Source organism: Scyliorhinus torazame, chromosome 5, assembly GCF_047496885.1.
Source record: "Scyliorhinus torazame isolate Kashiwa2021f chromosome 5, sScyTor2.1, whole genome shotgun sequence".
Classification (NCBI taxonomy): domain Eukaryota; kingdom Metazoa; phylum Chordata; class Chondrichthyes; order Carcharhiniformes; family Scyliorhinidae; genus Scyliorhinus; species Scyliorhinus torazame.
The window spans coordinates 124,966,155-124,988,302 of NC_092711.1; the positions used below are offsets into that span (position 1 = coordinate 124,966,155).

Below are 22,148 nucleotides of genomic sequence, written 5' to 3' on the forward strand. Positions count from 1 at the left end.
TACCCAGAGCCCAGTCACAAGCAACACCACACCATCTTGGTGTGACAGGTTTATAACCTGGTACTCACTGTCCTACATGATAGAATCCCTATTGGTATTGGCGATACTCTGCTGCATCGTGCAGACTATTCGTCTGAGAAAATGGAGGAGAGCCTACCGCGCTCGCACCCCGGTATATAGGATAAGAACCTCTATTTTCAGATATGACCAGACCCCTGACCCCCGCGATCTATAATAAAGAGCATTCGTTTGCGATTTGTTGTAAATAAAGAAATGTTCATGAGCAATTGTACAATCCTGAGCTTGACTGCCAAGCCAGAAAATGTGTATAATACTGCTATGATTTTGTTTATATGGTTTAGGAAGTTAGTGTGATGAAATGTTTTGAGTGAGCGTAGTTTATTAAGGATAGTTAGAGGTTCCGATTTTCTTGTTTTGTAATGCATGTCCCTGTTTGACATAACGCCCCTTAGAATGTCAGTTAAAAATTTTCTTGCATAGTTATGGTCAGTGTAGAGGCCATAGAAGAGTGCTCGCCTGGTCAGGGAATGAAAAACAACGCAGTTATGTGATCCTTCACACTTCGCGTTAGGATCACAAGGAGGGTGTGTAGCCACCTGGGTTGGCCAACTCCCAACGTAAAATGGAGAACAGCAAAGGCTGCAGGGAAATTTAGCCAACAGAGGCAGAAACTAGCAGGTGCAAGTTACTGTGTAGAAACTCTGCAAAAGCCCAGACAGCATTGATACAAGCAGCCTTCTGCATAATAATGTAGCAGCCATCTACATACTAATGAGCAATCCCCGGGAACAATCAAAACATTTGGGATAAACAAAGCCAAGCCAGACTCTCCGCCGCCAGCAGGAGCCAACACAAGAGGTTAACGGAACCCTCAAGACTGCCCATCGATCAGGGAACCGGTGCAGCTGCTGCTGAGATCCAGTAAGTCTTAAGTCAACGCTCGCTACGAGATAGGTGCTCCTAGCTACCAGTCAATACCAGCTTTTGAATCCTGCAGTTTCAGAACCCGAATGAAAGGCCATTTGTTCCCCTGACCTGGTGGGCCAGTACGAAGCTAAGTATAGGCCTGTTAGTTGTAGAAGTAGCTTAGAAGTAGAATTTATGCATGAGTAGCGATTACTGTGTATAATAAATGTGCTTTGATTTGAATCTTACTAATTGGTGTATTGAGTCATTGATCATTACTTGAACTTGAACCTCGTGGCAGTATCATAAAGATACCTGGCGACTCGAGAGAAAAGGTTATAAAACAGAGCCAATTGAACCAACCAAAAGTTAGCAACACACCATCCTATTTAATGTAGTTTCCCAGTGCACCTCAGACAACTTGCCCCTCATACCCTGATAGTTTTCTTCTGTGAGAAGCACCAAGATTAATTAAACAAAATAACCATGTAACCACCTTAGACCATCTTCATAACAATGTGGCACGATTTTTGGGGTTTCCAAACAGAAAAGAGAATGAAACATCTTATAACCTTCAACAGAATGAACAAAATGCAGTCCTGGGATGTAATTGAGAACAGAAACAGTAACAGCAGAATCCACTCCCTGTAATCAGTTGTGAACTTGTTGGTGTCTCAGAAAGGGTGATAAATTACTAAATCCCTTCACACATTGAGGGTAGGTGAACGGCCTCTCCCCAGTGTGAACTCCCTGGTGTGACTGCAGACGGCATAACCGAGTGAATTGTGCAAATAGACGTAAACGGGTGTGAGATAATTGGGATTATGGAGACATGGCTGCAGGGTGACCAGGGATGGGAACTGAATATATTCAGTATTTAGGAAGGACAGACAAAAAGGAAAAGGCAGTGGAGAGGCAGTGCTGGTTAATAATAATAATAATAATCTTTATTCTTGTCACAAGTAGGCTTACATTAACACTGCAATGAAGTTACTGTGAAAATCCCCTAGTCGCCACACTCCGGCACCTGTTCAGGTATATTGAGGGAGAATTCGGAATGTCCAATTCACCTATGAGCACATCTTTCGAGACTTGTGGGAGAAAACCGGAGCACCCGGAGGAAAACCAGCAGACACGGTGAGAATGTGCAGACTCTGCACAGACAGTGATCCAAGCAGAGAATCGAAGCTGGGACCCTGGCGATGTGAAGCAACAGTTCTAACCACAATAGTGAGGAAGGATATTAGCTCAGACAATGTGGAATCTATATGGGTAGAGCTGAGAAACAGCAAGGGGCAAAAAAATAAGTGGGCATCGTATATAGATCCCCAAACTGCAGGGGTGATGTTGGGAATGGCCGAATGCAGGAAATTAGGCTGATTGTAAAAGTTTCTATAGGAATGTGAAGAGAAAATGATTGGTGAAGACAAATGTAGGTTCCTTACAGTCAGAAACAGGAGAATGTATAATAGGGGACAAAGGAATGGGTGAGCAAATAAATAATACTTTGGTTCTGTCTTCACAAATGAGGGCACAAATCAGAAATGTTGGGGAACGCAGGATTTAGTGAGAGGGAGGAACTGAAGGAGATCAATATTAGTAAAGAAATAGTGTTGGGGAAATTGTTGAAGGATGATAAATCACCAGGGCCTGATAATTTGCATCCCAAAATACTTAAGGAAGTGGCTCTAGAAATAGTGGATGCATTGGTGGTCATCTTCCAGGATTCCTGCAGATTGGAGGGTGGTTTATGTAACTCCACTATTTAAAAAGCGAGATAGAGAGAAAACAGGGAATTATAGACCAGTAAGCCTGACATTGGCAGTGGGGAAAATTCTGGAATCCATTATCAAAGATTTTATGGCAAAGCACTTTGAAACCAGTGTCAGGATCGGACAGAGTCAGCATGGATTTATGAAGGGGAAATCGTGCTTTGAGAAATCTATTGGAATTCTTCGAGGATGTGTCCCTCAACTGGTGGAGTTGATGAGGGGGAGCCAGTGGATGTGGTATATTTGGACATTCGACAAAGACCCGCAGAAGAGATTAGCGTGTAAAATTAAAGCACATGGGATTAGGGGTAGTGTATTGAGATGGATAAAACCCTGGTTGGCAGACAGGAAACAAAGAGTAGGAACTAATGGTCTTTTTCAAGTTGGCAGACAGTGGCTAGTGGGGTACCGCAGGGATCAGTGCTCGGACCCCAGATATTCACAAAATATATTAAGGATTTAAAAAAATATTTGAAGTACCCAATTCCTTTTTGCCAATTAACGGGCAATTTATCTACCCTGCACATCTTTGGGTTCTGGGGGTGAGACCCATGAAGACACTGAGAGAACCTGTCTCCACACGGACAATGACCCGGGGCTAGAATTGAACCCTGGTCCTCAATGCCGTGACGCAGCAGTGCTAACCATTGTGCCTCACTATATATTAACGATTTAGATCAGAGAACAAAATGCAATATCTCCAAATTTACAGATGACACAAGTTGCTTGGGAGGGTGAGCTGTGAGGAAGTTGCAGAGATCCTTCAGTGTGATTTGGACAAGTTGAGTGAGTGGGCAAATGAATGGCAGATACAGTATAATTTGGAGAAAGTAGAGGTTATCCACCTTGGTAGCAAAAACAAGGCAGACTATTAGCTAAATGGCCATAGATTCGGAGAGGGGACTATGCAACGAGACCTGGGTATCCTCGTACACCAGTCACTGAAGGTAAACGTGCAGCTACAGCAGGCGGTAAAGGCGGCAAATGATATGCTAGCCTTCATTGCGAGCAGATTAGAGTACAGGAGCACGGATATCTTGCTGCAATTATATAGGGCCCTGGCGAGGCCGTACCTGGAATATTGTGTGCAGTTTTGGTCTCCTTATCTGAGGAAGGACGTTCTTGCTCTAGAGGGAGTGCAGCGAAGGTTTACCAGACTGATTCCTGGGATTGTGGGACTGACGGATGAGAGATTGAATCAGTTAGGATTGTATTCGCTGGAGTTCAGAAGAATGGGGGATCTCATAGAAACCGATAATATTCGAACAGGACTTGACCGGGGAGATGCAGGAAAGATTTTCCCGATGGTGGGAGTGTACAGGACCAGAGGTCACAGTCTGAGGATACGAGGTAGACCATATAGGACAGAGATGAGGAGAAATTTCTTCACCAGAGAGTGGTGAGTCAGTGGAATTTGTTACCACAGGAAATAGTTGAGGACAAAACATTGTATGTTTTCAGGAAGCAGTTAGATATAGCACTTAGGCTGAAGGGGATCAAAGGATGTAGAGGGGAAATCGGGATTAAGCTACTGAGGTGGTGATAAGCCATGATCATAATGAATGGCAGAGCAGATCCGAAGGGCCAAATGTTTCTATGTAATCCCTTCCCACACTAAGAGCAGGTGAACGGCCTCTCCCCAGTGTGAACTCGCTGATGTCTCTGCAGGTTGGATAACTGAGTGAATCCCTTCCCACATTGAGAGCAGGTGAATGGCTTCTCCCCAGTGTGGACTCGCTGATGTGTCTGCAGGGTGGATGAATCAATAAATCCCTTGCCACATCGAGAGCAGGTAAACGGTCTCTCCCCAGTGTGAACCCACTGGTGTAACTGCAGGGCGGATAACCGAGTGAATCCCTTCCCACACCGAGAGCAGGTGAATGGCTTCTTCCCAGTGTGAATTCGCTGGTGTGCCTGCAGGGTGGATAACTGAGCGAATCCCTTCTCACACTGAGAGCAGGTGAACGGCCTCTCTCCAGTGTGACTGCGTCAATGAGATTCCAGCTCAGATGGGAATCTGTATCCCTTCCCACAGTCCCCACATTTCCACGGTTTCTCCATGTTTTGGGTCTCCTCGTGTCTCTCCAGATTGGACAATCAGTGGAAGCCTTGTCTACACACAGAACATGTGCACTGTCTCTCCTCGCTGTGAATGGTGTGATGTTTTTTCAGGCTGTGAACAAGTTAAAGCTCTTTCCACAGTCAGTTCACTGGAACACTCTCACTCGGGTGTGAGTTGTGTGGGTCTCGGTGATTTTCCAGTCACACTCACGTTTAAAATGTTTTGACGCTGACAGATCGGACAAACATTTCTCCTTCTCGCCGATGATATTCAGAGCTCGATGATATTCAGGTCAGAAGGAATCAAGTGAGTTTGTCACATCGGGACGTGATGTTTGAGATTTCGGTCTATAATTCCTCTTCCAATATCCTTTAAAAACAATTTACAAAAGTCATCATTATTAGTACAGGAGAACAGACAATTCTATTGAACATTATTTCCTCTCTCGTTCTCCAAAAGCTGCACATCTCCCTCCATTCTCACTCTGCTGTATCTAATATTCACCCTCCCAATTCTCCTGAAGGTGCTGATTCATGTTGATTGACAGATCCCAGCTCAGCTCACTGCTTCCTGACCAGGACACAGAGATTAGAATAGGAGCAAGAGTAGCCATTCGGCCCACCGAGTCTGCTCAACCATTCAATGAGATCCTTGGCCGATCTACCTCAGCACCATTTCCCACACGATCCCCATATCCCTCGATATCTTCAATATCTGTCTTGAACATACCTGATGACTGAGGCTCCACATTCCTCTGGGGTAGAGAATTCCAAAGCTTCACCACATCCTCGAGTGAAGAGATCCCCCCTCATCTCAGCTTTCACTCTATTTTCCTACCTGTTCCCCATAACCCTTAACTCCATTGTCAATAAAATATCTGTCAAACTTGTGCTTCAATACATTCAATTACCTCCAGATACAACTGGTCCCTGCGGAAGAGAAATCCAAAGACTAAAAACCCTCTGAGGGAAGAGATGACTGGAAATCTATAACGTAGCTACAGTCTTATATTACAAGACAAGAAATAACAATACATTTACTTTATTACAGAACCGTAATAATATATCTAATCTGTACCATGTAACAATACGAGACATATCTCTGTCCATTATTAATTTACTGTCCACTGAAATGTCAGCCATCTCCTGGGGAACCCATCCCTTTAATTGTTAACATTAGGAAAGAGACCATCCTTTTCACCAAATAAATATGTCAAGCTGAGGGAGAGACCGAGACCACAAGGGAGAACAATAAATCAGAGGTCTCTCCGATGGCAAGGAAGGAAACCCTGGCAGGTGGGAGGGGAGGGTTCACAAAAACCCGCTGGAGGTCCCAAACCCCCAATAAGACCCATTGATTTTATTGTCAGTCTGCAGACAGGAGCTGGAGAACTGAACCCAGGCAGAGGAGAGGGAGGGAGAAAACTGGGAGTGGAGGAAAGAAATGATGCAGAAGGGCAGCACGGTGGCACAGTAGTTAGCATTACTGCCTCATGGTGCTGAGGTCCCAGGTTCGATCCCGGCTCTGGTTCACTGTCCGTGTGAAGTTTGAAGATTCTCCCCATGTTTGCGTGGGTTTCTACCCCACAACCTAAAGATGTGCAGGGTAGGTGGATTGGCCACGCTAAATTACACTTTAATTGGAAAAAATGAATTGGGTACTCAATTTTTAAAAAAAGAAGGAATGGTGAGATGGGTTTGGATTTCAGCCCAGGGAGGAGGGAGAGAGTGTGGGACGGCGATTTACAGCTTTGGGGGAACAAGAGAGGGAAAAATGTTCAAGAGAAACTAGAATTGTCTGTTCAGAATTTCTATCCTGGACTGACAGTGCTGACTTTTGTAAACTTCTTTTACAGGGGGTTAGAAGGGGAGGATTTACAGATGGAAACTCAAATCAAACTTCACATCAAGATTTAACAGAGTCACTCCATTCATCAGGACCTGAATATAATTGGCCTGTGAATGTGGAAGAAGAAATGTTTGTCTGATCTGTCTGTAGGAAAAGATTTTCCAAGATCAGTGTGAATGCAAAAAAACCCAATACACACGCGACTCGAGTGAGTGTTCCAGTGAACTGACTGTGGAAAGAGCTTTAACCAGTGGCACAGTCTGAAAAAAATCACACCATTCAGAGCGGGGAGAGACCCTACTCTTGCTTCTGTGGAGACAAGGGCACCACGATAGCACAGTGGGTAGCATTGTCGATTCACAGCACCAGGGACCTGGGTTCGATTCCCGATTGGGTCATTGTCTGTGTGGAGTCTGCACGCTCTCCCCGTGTCTGTGTGGGTTTCCTCCGGGTGTTCCTGTTTCCTCCCACAAGTCCCAAAAAACGTGCTTCTTTGGTGATTTAGACATTCTGAATTCTCCCTCTGAGTACCCGAACAGGCGCCGGAGTGTGGCGACTAAGGGATTTTCTCAGTAACCATTGCAGTGTTAATGTAAGCCTTTTTGTGACACTAATAAGGTTTATTATTCAGTTGATCGTCAAACGTGGAGAGGGACAAGGACACCAGCAGCATGCTGAAACCGTGGAATAAGGAGCTGGTTTCGCACAGGGCTAAATAGCTGGCTTTTAAAGCAGACCATGGCAGGCCAGCAGCACGGGTTCAATTCCCGTACCAGCCTCCCCGAACAGGCGCCGGAATGTGGCGACTAGGGGCTTTTCACAGTAACTTCATTTGAAGCCTACTTGTGACAATAAGCGATTTTCATTTCATTTTTCATGTGGGGACCGTGGGAAGGGATTCAAGTCCCCATGTGAGCTGGGGACTCATCACCATAGCCACACCAGCGACAGACCATTCACCTGTTCTGAGTGTGGGAAGGGATTCACTCAGTTTTCCGAGTGAGGATTTACCAGGATGTGGGAGCCGAGCTGGTGAGGAAGCGAGCAGCCTTTAATAAGGTTCCGGCTGCTCTGTGTAAGAAAGGAGTTTGATTCGGGATGGTTTACCCGGCAAAGCTGCGGGTTACAAATGAGTCCAAAGAATTCCATTTCGCGACACTGGAGGAGGCGAATGCCTTTATTGTAAAGCATGGCCTGGGTCCAGTTATCTGTATTGGACACGGTCTACGTTCCCTGTGGGGTGCGATGGGTGCTGTGATATCCTGTATATAGTTTTTGACATTTTCTGATAGAATCTTTTTCTCTGTGTTGGGATGAAGAGAGAATTTCTTTACAAAGCACAACATAGATCTGGGAGGGGGGGGGGGGGGGCGGTTGCGGCACCCCGTTGGAAATTGAGTCTAGTCAGGGACTGCATTCTGAAGTATGTTTTATCCTCGAAGTGGGCAATATTGTTGTTTTTATTTTCTTGTTGTCCTGAGAGGAGCTGCCCCGCCAGCAGTCAGCTGGTGAGTGGGAGTGAGATGGAGGGGGGTTTGCTGCAGCCGGTGAACCAGTTTTGGCTGGTTCAACAAGCTCAGCGCCTCGGCCGGAACCCCGGGGGGAGGGGGGGGTTTGGATTCAATTTGTGTGTCTAGGTGGGGCGTTGGTGAAAAACGGGGGAGGGGGTTAGTTTACTGACGATGACGATAAAACTGTTTTTGTTTTACTCTGAAGATGTGTTTGCGGGGCGGTCATCTTGGGTGGATCTTTGGCCTGTACTTTTTGAAGATTTGCTGGATAGTCCCTCACGGTGGAAATGGCTGATTCCGTGATGGGGGCTGGTGCAGAGACCCTTGATTCAGCTGGTCACCTGGAACGTAAGAGGATTGGGTGGACCAGTGAAGGTCAAGGGTTTTCGCTCACCTAAAGAATCGAAATGCTGGTGTGGTGTTCTTGCAGGAGACTCATTTGCGGGTTAGAGATCAGACCAGACTGCGGAGGGGTGAGCCAAGTGTTTCACTCGGGCTTTGACGAAGGACTCGAGCTGCTGCAATTCTAATTCATAAACAGATCCCTCTTTCGGTCACTCGGATCATTGCGGACACTAATGGGAGATACGTGGTGGTCAGTGGGTCATTGGCGGGTAAATTTGTGGTGCTGGTGAATGGCTAAGCCCCTAACTGGGACGATGTGGCATTTGTAAAAAAAATTGTTGGGATCCATCCCAGACCTGGATACACGTCAATCAATGCTTGGCGGAGACTTCACTTGTGTATTGGATCTGGAAATGGACTGGTCCAAGCCCATTCAACCGCGATAAATACACAATAACGGAGTGGATTCTGGACGGACCATCTGGCATGACCCAGGCATCGGAAACGATAACAGCAAACCCGGAAAAAAGATAAATCAATCTGTTCCCATCAGTAGATTGTAAAGAATTATGGGACACAGATTTAAGATTGTGAGCAAGAACTACAGGGGAGATATGAGGAAGAAATTTTAAACAGTGAGTGGTAATGATATGGAACTCAATGCTTACACACAAATGTCGATAAACTCCAGGTTCTGATAACGCGAATGGTGCTGTCAGAATTTGATGTGAGAATTGGTTGTGGATTTCCTGTCTGCGAATCCCTTTCTAAGTCCCTGTGAAGGAAGTTTACAAAGGCATCACTGTCAGTCCAGAAATAAAGTTCGGGAAAGATAAATATTTCTCCCGGTTTATATTTGCTGTGTGTAAACCCTCCTCTACTAACCCCCTGTAAAAGGAGTTTCCAAAATTAATCACTGTCAGTCCAGGATAGAAATTCACCACATTCTCTCCTCCTGCTCCAGGATGACCGATCATACCGGCCGCTCCCCCTCTCTCCTCACCGCTGCACACTGACCCTCTTGTCATCAGCAGTCCCCTGATTTGAGGATGACGTCTACTCAGAGTTGTGAGTTTCTGCCCTGGGTCTTCATGTGGCTGAACAGAGCCGCAGAGCTTTGGACACATGGGACAGGATGTCCAATGAGACAGTGAAATCCCGAGACCAGGATTTGCTTCCTTTTCTTTCCATCTCTGCCACCATTTTGCATCATCAATAAGACATTGGGACTGAAAGACTAATGCAGTTTGGTGGACAAGTTGTCTCCATTCTGAACAATGGGGAACAAGCTCCTCCCACTCACTGAAACATCGCCCGACAAAGATGACAAATGCGTGCATGCGCACTGATGCACATCCAATAAAGATGGCGGTCATTAACCCGAGCCGAACATGAGGAGCCACAGCTCCGCTCAGTAGAAACTGGGTACCGTAAACTCTTTTCCTTTATGAAAAAAAACTTTTTGTTGGCATTTCTCATATTTATAAACAATCGTAAACTCTCTTCCGAAGTTTGCGGCTTACAACAGCTTTATACAACGTTTCCGCCCACCCCCACGATCTCTCGCTCCCTCCATATTGTTAATCGCCTCACACCGATTTCGGATCCGGAGACACAGCCCTTCTGTAACGCCATTACCCACACAGCGCATGCTTCAATCACAGCGGGCCCCGCCCCTCATTCACTCCAATTGGTTGGAGGACCAGCCGCTCTCGGTTGGTCCTCCAGTCCCGCCCCTCCGCCTCCTACTGGTCCGGAGCTGCTTTCAATCACCCGGGCATTGTGACGGTTACAGATGGTGAGAGCGGCCACAGGCTCAGACTGTGCGCTGATTGTCCAATAATAACAGTGAGAGTCTCAGTGGGACAATCAGACAATAATACTGGAGATGGGGCCCAGGGGATAAACAGCAAAGGATCACTTCCAGTTGCGGCGATGCCCAGCTAAGCCGCACGTTTCGGCGGCTCCAGCTCAAACGGACCTTCGGGCTCTTTTAAGAGCTCCAACGGGGAATTTTTTCAGGGCAAAACCCGGTGTGGGGTGAGTTAACAGGGAGTCCCCCCCAACGAAAGAGAAAAATATCGGCGGTGGCTACATCGCGAGGAATCCTCGACGATAGGGACAGGAGGAAAAAAGAAGCAAGATGGCGGCGGAGAAAGCCCAGGCGACATGGGGGCCCGATCAAGACGAATTCTTAAGACGGTGTGTGAAGCTACTTAAGAAGGAGGTGCTGACCCCGATGTTACAGGCAATTGAGGGGCTTAAGGAGGCACAAAGGACCCAGGAGACAGAGCTCCGCGTGGTGGAGCAGAAGGTGACGGATAATGAAGACAAGATCCTGGGCCTGGCGGTCAAAACACAGACACACGAGGCGCTCCATAAAAAGTGCATTGAAAGGATTGAGGCCGTAGAAAACAGAGCACGAAGGAAGAACCTTCGGATCCTGGGTCTCCCCGAGGGAGTGGAAGGAGCGGACTGCGGGGCTTACGTGAGCACGATGCTAAGCTCGCTGATGGGAGCTGAGGCCCCTTCGGGCCCCTTAGAAGTGGAGGGGGCTCACCGGGTCCCTGCGAGGAGACCAAAGGCGGGAGAACCACCTAGGGCGACAATCGTGCGATTTCACCGCTTTAATGATAGAGAAGTGGTTCTGAGATGGGCCCAAAAGGTACGGAGTAGTAGATGGGAGAATGCGGTGGTACGGGTGTACCATGATTGGAGTGCGGAGGTGGCGAGAAGGAGAGCGAGTTTTAATCGAGCCAAGGAGGTGTTACACAAGAAGAAGGTGAAGTTCGGGATGCTGCAGCCGGCGCGACTATGGGTCACGTACCAGGAGAGACGTCACTACTTCGAAACGGCGGAAGAAGCATGGACCTTTATTAAAGACGAGAAACTGGATCAGAACTGAGGGACTGATCTTAGAGGGAAATGTCACTGTCGATGTATATAGAGATCTAAATTGGGAAGGGGGGGACACTAAGAAATGTGGGCGCCGGTGGGGGGAAAGAAGAGACATAGGCGGGGGATGAGGAATGGGAGTGGGGTGGGAGAGGGAGCTGCGCCACAAGGGGCGGGACAGCTACAGAGAATATGGAGCCTACTGTCCTTGTTCCCGCGCCAGAAAGGTGATGGCGGGAAGATAGGCGCAAGGTAGATGGGAGTTCCCCACATGGGGGGGTCAAGGAGTGAGCGGGAGAAGCCGGAGTCAGTTGAAGTCAGCTGACTTTCGGAAGTAATATGGGGGGAGCAATCACGCTAGAGGGGGATCTAGCGGGCGGGGGGGGGGGGGTTTGCTGCTGCAGAAATCAAAGAAGAACTGGCTAAAGAAAGGGTGGTCGGGGCTGGAATGCGCCACCTAGGGAACAGGTGGGAGCGCGGAATCGGGACGTGGGACTGGCCTAGAGAGGGTGATGGCTAGTCGACATGGGAAGGGGGCAGGTAGCCCCCTAGTGAGGCTGATCACGTGGAACGTGAGAGAGGCCTAAATGGACCGATTAAAAGGGCCCGAGTGTTCGCGCACTTGAAAGGACTGAGGGCAGACGTGGCTATGCTCCAGGAGACGCACCTGAAGGTGGCGGACCAAGTTAGGCTAAGGAAAGGATGGGTGGGACAGGTGTTCCATTCAGGGCTGGATGCAAAGAATAGAGGGGTGGCCATACTGGTGGGGAAACGGGTATCATTCGAAGCTAGGAGCATTGTAGCAGATAGTGGAGGCAGATATGTGATGGTGAGTGGCAGGCTGGAGGGAATGGAGGTCGTGTTGGTTAACGTATATGCCCCGAATTGGGATGATGCGGGATTCATGAAGCGGATGCTGGGACGTATCCCGGACCTGGAGGTAGGAAACTTGATAATGGGGGGAGACTTCAACACCGTGCTGGACCCAGGGTTAGATAGATCCAGATCGAAGACTGGAAGAAGGCCGGCAGCGGCCAAGGTGCTTAAGGGGTTTATGGACCAAATGGGGGGAGTGGATCCATGGCGATTTGTTAGACCGAAGGCCAGGGAGTTCTCCTTCTTCTCCCATGTTCATAAAGTGTATTCCCGGATAGATTTCTTTGTTTTGGGAAGGTCACTGATCTCGAGGGTGGAAGAAACTGAGTATTCAGCCATAGCTATCTCAGATCATGCCCCACACTGGGTGGACCTGGAACTAGGAGAGGAGAGGGAGCAGCGAGCACTCTGGCGATTAGATGTGGGATTGTTGGCGGATGAGGGAGTCTGTGGAAGGGTGTGGGGATGTATCGAGAGATACCTGGAGGCCAATGACGACGGGGAGGTCAGAGTGGGAGTGGTATGGGAAGCACTAAAGGCGGTGGTCAGAGGAGAGCTGATCTCCATCAGGGCCCACAAAGGGAAAACAGAGGCCAAGGAAAGGGAAAGATTACTGGGGGAGATTTTAAGGGTGGACAAAGAATATGCGGAGACCCCGGAGGAGGGACTATACAGGGAGAGACAACGACTCCAGACGGAGTTCGACCTTCTGACCACTAGGAGGGCGGAGGTGCTGTGGAGGAAGGCACAGGGGATGAGATATGAATATGGGGAAAAGGCTAGTCGCCTGTTGGCCCATCAGCTGCGAAAGAGGACAGCGGCGAGAGAGATAGCGGGAATTAGAGACGAAAAGGGAGCTACGGTGGTGCGGAGAGCAGGGAAGATAAACGAGGTGTTTTAAGACCTTTTACGAAAGACTTTATAGGTCCCAACCCCCGGAGGGAAAAGAGGAGATGCGGCAGTTTTTGGACCAATTAAGGTTCCCGAGGGTGGAGGAGCAGGAGGTGGAAGGCCTGGGGGCGCCGATTGGGGTGGACGAGGTTCCCAAGGGGCTGGGGAACATGCAGGCAGGGAAGGCCCCGGGACCAGATGGGTTCCCGGTGGAATTTTATAGAAAATATGTGGACTTGCTGGCCCCGCTGTTGGTGAAGACTTTTAACGAGGCCAGGGAAGGGGGGACTCTACCCCCGACAATGTCGGAGGCGACGATATCGCTAATTTTGAAGCGGGATAAAGATCCGCTGCAGTGCGGGTCCTATAGGCCTATTTCACTACTAAATGTGGACGCCAAATTGCTAGCAAAGGTGCTGGCAACGAGGATAGAGGACTGTGTCCCGGGGGTGGTGCACGAAGACCAGACAGGATTCGTAAAGGGGAGACAACTAAATGTCAACGTGCGACGGCTATTAGGGGTGATAATGATGCCCCCAGCAGAGGGGGAGGCAGAGATAGTGGCGGCAATGAATGCAGAGAAGGCATTTGACAGGGTGGAGTGGGAGTATCTATGGGAGGTGCTGAGGAGGTTTGGGTTCGGGGACAGGTTTGTTAGCTGGGTCAAACACCTCTATGGGGCCCCAACGGCAAGTGTGGTCACGGGTCGGCAAAGATCGGAGTATTTCCGACTATACAGGGGAACAAGACAGGGATTCCCGCTATCTCCATTACTGTTCGCGTTGGCAATTGAACCACTGGCCATGGCGCTGAGAGACTCCAGAAAATGGAGAGGGGTGATTAGAGGGGGAGAAGAACACCGAGTGTCACTCTACGCGGATGACCTACTGTTGTATGTGACGGACCCAGTGGGGGGGATGACAGAGGTCATGCAGATATTGAGGGAGTTCGGAGATTTCTCGGGATATAGGCTTAACATGGGAAAGAGTGAACTTTTTGTGATACACCCTGGGGACCAGAGTAGAGGGATAGATGGCCTGCCTTTAAGGAGAGTGGAAAGAAACTTTCGATACCTGGGGATTCAGATAGCCAGGAGCTGGGTAACCTTGCACAGACTTAATCTGACACGACTGGTGGAACAAATGGAAGAGGACGTCAAGAGGTGGGACATGCAGCCACTGTCACTGGCGGGCAGAGTGCAGGCAATTAAGATGATGGTCCTCCCGAGGTTCCTATTTGTATTCCAATGTCTCCCTATACTGATCACTAAGGCCTTCTTTAAAAAAATAGACAGGAGCATCACGAGCTTCGTGTGGGCAGGGAAAGTTCCGAGGGTAAGGAGGGGGTTCTTACAACGTAGTAGAGACAGAGGGGGACTGGCGCTGCCGAATTTGGGCGACTACTACTGGGCCGCCAATGTGGCGATGATCCGTAAATGGATGATAGAGGGAGAGGGAGCGGCGTGGAAAAGATTAGAGAGGAAGTCCTGTAAAGGGACGAGTCTAGAGGCGCTGGTGACGGCGCCACTACCGTTCTCACCAAAAACATTTACCACAAACCCAGTGGTGGCGGCAACATTAAATATTTGGGGGCAATGGAGGCGACAGAGAGGTGTGCTGGGAGCCCTGGTGGGGTCCCCAATTAGGAACAACCATAGGTTTGCCCCAGGGAGGATTGGTGGAGGATTCCAGAGCTGGCACCAGTTGGGAATTAGGAGGGTGGGAGATTTATTTATAGACGGGACGTTTGCGAGCTTGGGAGCGTTGGAGGAAAAGTATAAGCTGCCCCGGGGAAATTTCTTTAGGTATATGCAGGTGAGGGCGTTCACAAGACAACAGGTGAGGGAATTTCCATTGCTCCCGACACAGGGGATCCAGGATAGAATGCTCTCGGGGGTGTGGGTCGGGGAGGGCAAGGTGTCAGAGATATACCGAGAGATGAGAGAAGAGGGGGAGGAGCTGGTGGGCGAACTGAAAGGAAAGTGGGAAGAAGAGCTCGGGGAGGAGCTAGAGGAGGGTCTGTGGGCTGATGCCCTAAGCAGGGTAAATTCCTCTTCCTCGTGTGCCAGGCTTAGCCTGATTCAATTTAAGGTGCTACATAGAGCACACATAACGGGAGCAAGGTTGAGCAGGTTCTTCGGAGTGGAGGATAAGTGTGGGAGGTGCGGCGGAAGCCCGGCAAACCACACACATATGTTTTGGTTGTGCCCGGCACTGGAGGGGTATTGGAGGGGAGTGACCTCGAAGGTGGTGAAGGTCCGGGTCAAACCAACCTGGTGGTTAGCTTTATTTGGAGTTGCGGATGAGCCGGGAGTGCGAAAGAGGCCGATGTCGTGGCCTTTGCGTCCCTAGTAGCCCGGCGTAGGATTTTACTCATGTGGAAGGAAGCGAAACCCCCCGGACTGGAGGCCTGGATAAACGATATGGCGGGGTTCATAAAACTGGAGCAGATTAAGTTTGCGCTGAGAGGATCGGCTCAAGGGTTCACCAGACGGTGGCAACCGTTCCTCGACTACCTAGCGGAACGTTAGAGGGAAGATAGGTGACCAGCAGCAGCAACCCAGGGGGAAGGGGGGGGGGGAAGTTTCATTTTATGTTATTTGGTTAGTTTACCATGTTAGTTAGTTACTCTTTATTAGATTGTAGTTAACATGTTACTTGTACTGTTAAATTTTCTTTATGTTTGATGTGTAAGGGGAAAAAATTGTGAATGAAAAATTTCAATAAAATATATATATTTTTTAAAAAACAGCAAAGGATTCACTCACTTTTGAGAGTAACAAACACAGTGTCTGTTCCCATAATAAGTCAGGCTGCAGTGTGTGAGTGAACACATCATTGGGTCCAATGTAGAATCATAGAATCCCCTCAATGCAGAAGGAGGCCATTCGGCCCATAGAGTCTGTAGCAACCCACTGAAAGAGCACCCTACCGTGGCGAATTCCCCATCCTATCCCCGTAACACCTCCCAGGGACAATTTGGCACAGCCAATCCACCTAATCTGCACATTTTTGGACTGTGGGAGGAAACCAGAGCACCCGGAAAGGAAATCTACGCAGACACAGGAAAACTCCAGTGACTCAAGGTCAGAATTAATCATAGAATCTACAGTGCAGAAGGAGACCATTCAGCCCATCGAGTCTGCACTGGCGTTACCTGATCTGGCCAACTCACTGAAATGTGGTTAATTCTGAATTGCCTAGCAAGCCACACAGTTTAAGGGCAATTAGAAATGGGCAACCAAGCTGGTTTGCCCATGACACTCACATCCCATAAAGAATAGAGAAAATAAAAGGGCTGTTTCCAGTGCCGGTTTCAAAGGAATCAGTCCTGGCCCCTTCACTCCTGGTTACATCATTGATTTGAAAGTAAATGTAGGAACACGAGGAAGAAGTTTACCTGTGACACAAAAATGATTGAACACTTGAGGAATGAGGAAGAACGCTAGAGGGAAAACAAGGCAAAGGATTACATGATAAATGGCAGGACAGGACTAGTTAGGTCAGAGCTAGATTCCTGTGGCGAGGAAGATTGCACCAGAGAGAGTCCAGAGGGGATTTAAGAACATTGACCAGAAATTGACAATGTTTGTTCAGAGGAAAGTTTGGATAAACTGGGGCTGCTTTCTTTGGAACAGAAAAGACTGAAGCAGCCTGGCTAGCTCAGTCGGCAGAGCATGGGAGTCTTAATCCCAGGGCCGTGGGTTAGACCCACGTTGGGCGCTTCAGCTTCTTTAATCTGAGAACATTGAGCTGGACTGTTTTATGGGCGGCACGGTAGCATAGTGGTTAGCACTGTTGCTTCACAGCACCAGGGTCCCGGGGTTCAATTCCCACTTGGGACACTGTCTGCGCAGAGTCTACATGTTCTCCCAGTGTCTGTATGGGTTTCCTCCAACAAGTTCCGAAAGACATGCTTGTTAGGTGAATTGGACATTCTGATTTCTCCCTCTGTGTACCTGAATAGGTGCCGGAGTGTGGTTACCAGGGGATTTTCACAGTAACTTCATTGCAGTGTTAATGTAAGCCTACTTGTGACAATAGTAATGATTATTCTAAATGTATATATTCTGGAGTTTCATGGTGGCACAGTGGTTGTGTGCCTGCGTGCTGGGGACCCGGGTTCGATCCTGGCCCTGGGTCACAGTCTGTAAGGTGTTTGCACATTCTCCCATTGTCTGTGTGGGTTTCACCCCCACAACCCAAATATGTGCAGGGTAGGTGGCTTGGCCAAATTAAGTTGCCCCTTAATTGGAAAAATATATAAATTTATACATTTAAAAAATTCTGTGGTATGTAAATAGATTGGATGGGAAGGTCCGATTCCCTTTGGTTGAGGGATATATATAAAAGGGGGCAGAGATTTAGGGAAGGACTAGGAGGTTTAGAGGGTGGTGAGGATCTGTGACATGCTGCCGGAAATTATGGCAGAAACCCTCATAACATTTGAAAAGTATTTAGATAGACATTTGAAGTGATGTAACTTAAAAAGCTACAGACCACAATCTGGAAATTGAGATGAGGCTGAATACCTACTTTGTAGCCACGATGAGCTGAATGAAATGCAACAAGAACATTTAAAACCCCGGATCGTAACTCTCACTACTAACAAGGTCAGCAGTTTGCCCCAGTTTAGCTGCCAAGTATGCTAATGTGGTAATGTTACAATTTACCTGCATACATAAGAGTACAACAGCAAATTATTTAACTTCCCCAATGAGATCGGTGTAATTAGCCTCAAATTTAACCCGGAATGGTCATTTAAATTTTCTCACTCACTCTGATATCTGAAATCGTTGTCCTCAGACAGAACAGACAAATAATTTTACCTCCCAATGATATTCAGGTCCTGATGAATCGAGTAATTCAGTCAAGGTCGATGTGATGTTTGGTTTGAAGTTCCCGTTGCCAAATCCTCCTCTTTCCAAAGGAATTTCACTCAGTCCAGGAGACATTCAAAGATTCTCTCTTCCGGCTTCCGGGTCCAGGACGGCGGCGCATGCGCCGTGCTGCACATTTCCGCTGAGGAAGATGGCGGCCACGCATGCGCCCTGCGGCTTATCGCCCCCTAAACAGATGACAGCCGTTAACATAGGCCGATCAGAGAGAAAAACACCAATGCGGCGCCCCATTCGGTACAAACACCGAACTGTATCAAACGTGCCGGAATTAATTTATCACCCTGAGAAACGTAACGGAATAATGGCGGATAAGGCTACCCGGAATGCCAGGCGCCCTATCTTCGTCACAGGAGTCAGAAAGCGCAGGCGTCAGAATGCCCCGCCCCCGGAAGTCGCCTCTCTGTGTGGAGCATGCGCGGTGCTGCTCCTGGCTGAGCGCAGCCGCAGTGAGAGTGAGTGCGGCTCCCAGAGGCTGAATGAGAGCCACCGCGAGCGGGGACAATGGTGAGAACCCAAACCCCCCAATAAGACCCATTGGTTTTATTGTCAGTCTGCAGACAGGAGCTGGAGAACTGAACCCAGGCAGAGGAGAGGGAGGGAGAAAACTGGGAGTGGAGGAAAGAAATGGTGCAGATGGTGAGATGGGTTTGGATTTCAGCCCAGGGAGGAGGGAGAGTGTGTGGGACGGGGTTTTACAGCTTTGGGGGAACAAGAGAGGGAATAATGTTCCAGAGAAACTAGAATTGTCTGTTCAGAATTTCTATCCTGGACTGACAGTGATGTCTTTTGTAAACTCCTTTTATAGGATATTGGAAGTGGAGGATTGGCTGACAGAAAATTCCAACCAAACATCACATCGAGATCTGACAGCCACTCGATGTAGCTGAATATCATCAGTCGTTGAAACTGGAAGGAGAAATATTTGTCTCTTCCGTTTAAGGAAAAAAATGTCAAAGATCAGTGTGACTGGAAAAGCACCGAGACACACACACACTCGAATGAGAGTGTTTCATTGCACTTACTGTGGAAAGAGTTTGAACTAGTTACACAGCCTGAAAGAAAATCACACCATTCACAGCAGGGAAAAACTATACTCCTGTTGCGTGTGTCGACAAGGCTTTAAACAGGAGAGTCATAAAGACCCCTTACAATGAAGAAACCCCGGAAATGGGTGGACTGTGGGAAGGGATTCAGTTACCATCACAACTGGAGATTCATCGGCACAGTCACACTGGGGAGAGACCGTTCACCAGCTCCATTTGTGGGAACGGATTCGCCCATTCACACAATCTTCTGACACACCAGCGAGTTCACACTGAGGAGAGGCCATTCACCTGCCTTGGTCATCCCACATTGTGACACACCAACTTGTTCATACTGATAAGAGACCATTTACATGTCCTGACTGTGAGAAGAGTTTTAAATGTAAAAAGGATCAGCTGACACATCAACGTATTCACTCTGGGGAGAGACCGTTTTCCTGCTCCTTGTGTGGGAAAGGATTCATTCAGTCATCCCACCTCCAGACACATCAACCTGTTCATTCTGATAACAAATGTTTTAACTGTCCTGACTGTGAGAAGAGCTTTAAAAACAAAAAGGATTTACTAACGCACCAATATGCTCACACTGGGGAGAGACCATTCACCTGCTCTGTGTGTGGGAAAGGATTCAGCCGTCCATCTGCCCTACTGAACCACAAGAGAATTCACACTGGGGAGAGGCCATTCACTTGCTCTGACTGTGGGAAAGGATTCGTTAATTCATCCAACCTTCTGATACACCAGCAACTTCATACAGGGGATAGACCGTTCACCTGTTATGACTGTGGGAAGGGATTCACACGTTCATACAATCTTCTGACACATCAGAAGGTTCACAGTGAGCAGAGACCGTACACTTGCTCAGTGTGTGGGAAGGGATTTACTCGTTCATCCAACCTATTGAATCACCAGCGAGTTCACACTGGAGAGAGGCCGTTCACCTGCTCTGTGTGTGGGAAGGGATTCAGTCAGTTATCCAACCTGCTGACACACCAGAGAGTTCACAGTGGGGAGAGGCCGTTCACTTGCTCCAGATGTGGGAAGGAATTTTCTCATTTATCTTATCTTCTGAAACACCATCGAGTTCACACTGCGGAGAGGCCGTTCACCTGTTATGTCTGTGGAAAGGGATTTACTCAGTCATCCTACTTGCTAACACACCAGCGAGTTTACAAGCAACTACAAGGTTTAGATTATACCCTTATTGATGCTGTTAATTATGTCCAGGACTGAATAATGTTCACTCTGACAGTCTTAATCTGTTGATGAAGTTTAATATTCTGAATAAATGTAAAATAAATAAACTTGGTTTGAAACGTTGCAGGTTTTTGTCTTTCCCACCTGAGTGTTTAACAGCACCTGGCTGAAGTTCAGAAAGGACAATCTGGGGGAGGATCAGACGGCAAGAACAGAACTTCAGCCTGGACACAGCCCTTCAGGGTCACACTGAGAGGGACAAATGACACTTGGGTCTTTCTCATCTCTCTTCACTGTCAGCAAAGTCCCAGTGTGGGTTAATCCTGAGACGTGTAAGAAATGTGTCCCAGCCGCTCTCTTCCATGTCTCAGAGCTCCTAGACACAGAACAGAAGCTCCTTTACAACTGTGTTCAGAGTCAGGAAGAACATTGATGAATGCTGGAAACGTGCTCTCAAATCTGAGATTGGTGTAAAACTGTGATGTTCCTGATTGAATGTAAAGCAGCTGGTTTAAGTTTCCAGACTGAAAATGTGTTTGTGTGACAGTCACAATGAATTAATTGAATAGAACCCGACTGAAAATAGATTGTTGAAGTCTGCGTTAAAATAACAGCTGGAGGACTTCACAGGAACCTGGTAACTGCCAGGACAATTAGACAACAGTTTGATTCCCAGAGAAAGAATGATTGCCCAGCTAAAGAATTCCACAGATTCACTACCCTCTGAGAGAAGAAATGTCTCCTCATCTCTGTCCTAAATTTGAGATTCCTTACTCTGAGATTATACCCTCTGGTCCTAGACTCTCCCACAAGAGGAAACAAGATGATTTTTCAGGCTGTGTAACTGCTTGAAGCTCTTTCCACAGTCAGTTCACTGGAACACTCTCACTCAGGTGTGTGTGTGTCTCGGGGCTTTTCCAGTCACACTGATGTTTGAAATCTCTTCCCACAGTCAGAACAGACAAGCACATTGACAGTTTGCGATATTTAGATCCTAATGAATTGAGTGGCTGTCAGATCTGGATGTTATATTTGTTTCGAGTTGCCCAGCTGCCAATCCTCCCATTCTGATGCTTGAAAAAGAAGTTTACAAAAATGATCACTGTAAGAATGGGATAGAAATTCACAACAGATCATTCTAGTTTCTATTGAACCTTCTTTCCTCTCTTGCTTTCCCCAAGCCTGTGGTCCAGTCAAAATAAAAGACCAAAATCAGCTAGAAGCTCCAACAAAAGTGTAGGGAACCTTCCTAACTGAACCAGAATATTGTTCCCAGTGTCTCTGAAACACTCTGTCTGCTGAGGAATACACTGGGTGTGGAAGGTGTCAAACATTCCGGTGGATAAGCATGCTCCCTCTGCAGGGCCACTGGGAATAGACAAGACCATGGAACAGAAGTCGGCAGCCAGAGGAACCACCCATCCCCCTCCATAATAATAATAATCTTTATTGTGACAAGTAGGCCTACATTAACACTGCAATGAAGTTACAGTGAAAAGCCCCTAGTCGCCACATTCCAGCGCTTGTTCGGGTGCACAGAGAGAGAATTCGGAATGTCAAATTCACCTAACAGCTTCACGTCTTTCGGACTTGTGGGAGAAAACCGGAGCAACCAGAGGAAACCCACGGGGAGAACGTGCAGACTCCACACAGGCAGTGACCGAAGCTGGAGAATCGAATCTGGGACCCTGGAGCTGTGAAGCAACACTGCTATCCACAGTGCTACCTTGCTGCCCACCCCACCCAGCCACAATGCACTGCTTTAACCAGACTCAAAAGTAGATTCAAGATGCTCAGCACAAGAACATTAGATAATATAGACTAAGAACCACAAACTCTGCCAAGGTGGGTGCAACTTAACAGATTATTATGGACATTAAA

The 22,148-nt window shown here is 47.9% G+C and overlaps 1 protein-coding gene across 3 annotated transcripts in view; it reads right to left on the minus strand.

Moving 5' to 3' along the window:
- LOC140421791 (uncharacterized) overlaps positions 1-22,148 on the minus strand; it is an 864,226-nt gene that overhangs the window by 33,773 nt on the left and 808,305 nt on the right. The window contains exons 1-2 of one of the 3 annotated variants that reach the window (XR_011947074.1): positions 17,956-18,381; positions 9,134-9,240 (exon numbers count right to left, since the gene is read on the minus strand). The exons of 1 other annotated variant lie outside the window; for it this stretch is intronic. The gene's annotated coding sequence lies outside the window, so the exon portion shown is untranslated. Of the gene's footprint in view, positions 1-1,849; positions 5,131-9,133; positions 9,241-17,955; positions 18,382-22,148 lie in introns of those variants that run through there. One more of the 3 variants, XR_011947084.1, reaches the window with a different exon arrangement.